We start from the raw sequence: 1695 nt of genomic DNA, 5'->3' as shown, positions 1-1695 counted from the left end.
TGCTCTCCAGTTCCATCCATGCTGTTGCAAATGGCAAGAATTCCTTCTTTTTTACCGCAGCATAGTATTCCATTGTGTAGATGTACCACAGTTTTTTAATCCACTCATCTGCTGATGGGCACTTATGATGTACTTTCTTTAGTTCATATTTACGACATTGATTTTGGTTGTTAATTTACCTTGTTACTTTACCTTGAATATTTTTCTAGAGCTTTTGGGTTCAAAAATATTTTTTCTGATACATTGATTCTGTTAAATCCATTTGTGTTTTAAGAGCACATAGCTTATATTTTTATGTTTTTTGTTTCTTATACTTCAGAATTATTACCTGCTATTGTTCAATTGCATTGTTCTACCTAAAATCAGTGTTATAATTTTTAATTAAATATATTTTTATTGATTTCAGAGAGGAAGGGAGAAGGGGAGAGAGAGAGAAACATCAATGAGGGGAGAGAATCATTTATCAGCTGCTTCCTGTATGCCCCCGACTGGGTATCACACCCTGGGACCCTTCAGTCTGCAGACCAAAGCTCTTAACTACTGAGCCAAACCAGCTAGGGCAGTATTATAACTTTTCACTATTTGCTTTTTTCATAGTAATTTACTATAGCTGCTATACTAAATTCAAAAGCAGTTGTGTCTAGCTCTTTTTTTAAAAAAAATATTTTTTAAATGATTTCAGAGAGGAAGAGAGAGAGAAACATCAATGATGACAGAAAATCATTGATCGGCTGCCTCCTGTACGCCCCCTACTGGGGATCAAGCCCACAACCCAGGCATGTACCCTTGACTGGTATCGAACCCAGGGCCCTTTAGTCTGCAGGCCGACACTCTATCCACTGAGCCAAACCTGCTAGGGCTCTTTTGTTGTTGTTTTGAACATATCAACATTTTATTGTCGTATAATAAAACAAAATATGAAGCTTAGAACTGGATCACTTGACCCTTTCTCTTCTTATCTCCTCCCAGTTCAAAATGCTTGCATCTCTTAATAGCTAGCATTCTCTTAGATCTGCACTTAGGTTCAACGAATTCAAGCCTCAGCACAATCTTCTTTATAGTTTTAGCCTTTTTCCGGAAAATCGGCTTAGTTTGCCCACCATGGCCACTCTGCTCCCTGTCATAACGCTGCTTTCCCCTGCGCATACAGAGAATCCTTGCCCTTACCGTACTGTGTTCCTTGGTGGGGTTGGTGCTTGCCACACTTCTTACAGAAAGTTCGGCGGGTTTTAGGAACGTTCACCATGTTTGCGAGAGCTCTATTGGCAGGGAAAGATCTTTTGTTTTTTTATCATAATTTTATAAATGCTTCTTTGGATTCTCAGAAAGATTATTTTGAGATGTTCAAGTTCAAAAAAGGATAAAGGAAGTAAAATTATTTCATACCATCTGGATTTCAGGTGTTTGTTTGATTTTGACTGGTTGAAATGTAATTTAAAATTGAAACAATATAGAAGTGTATAGTGTACCAAACAAAAGTTCTCCAAACCTTTCATTATCCATCCAACCCTCTCTCTATTCCTGATGTCACCATTTATATGACATATATCTATGCAGAACTTTTTTCTGTTTGTAAAATCATTTTGCTTTAAAGCTTAAGCATGAAAGTCCCTAATGTGGATTGCATGTACTGCTCCTAATTTTTTTAATTTCTGGAAAAGAACATGCTTTTCTGAGTGCATTTGCAGTATGCAG

At 37.1% G+C, this 1695-nt stretch overlaps 1 protein-coding gene and 1 pseudogene across 3 annotated transcripts in view; one reads left to right on the top strand and one right to left on the bottom strand.

The window, feature by feature from the left end:
• CUL4B (cullin 4B) overlaps nt 1–1695 on the top strand; it is a 55836-nt gene that overhangs the window by 6584 nt on the left and 47557 nt on the right. The window lies entirely within an intron of this gene.
• Nucleotides 897–1375, bottom strand: LOC106724493 (annotated as a pseudogene).

This window comes from Myotis brandtii, unplaced genomic scaffold (genome assembly GCF_000412655.1).
Source record: "Myotis brandtii unplaced genomic scaffold, ASM41265v1 scaffold846, whole genome shotgun sequence".
Lineage (NCBI taxonomy): Eukaryota > Metazoa > Chordata > Mammalia > Chiroptera > Vespertilionidae > Myotis > Myotis brandtii.
Note: the sequence above shows the minus strand (reverse complement) of the source record. Positions and strands in the feature narration are given on the sequence as shown.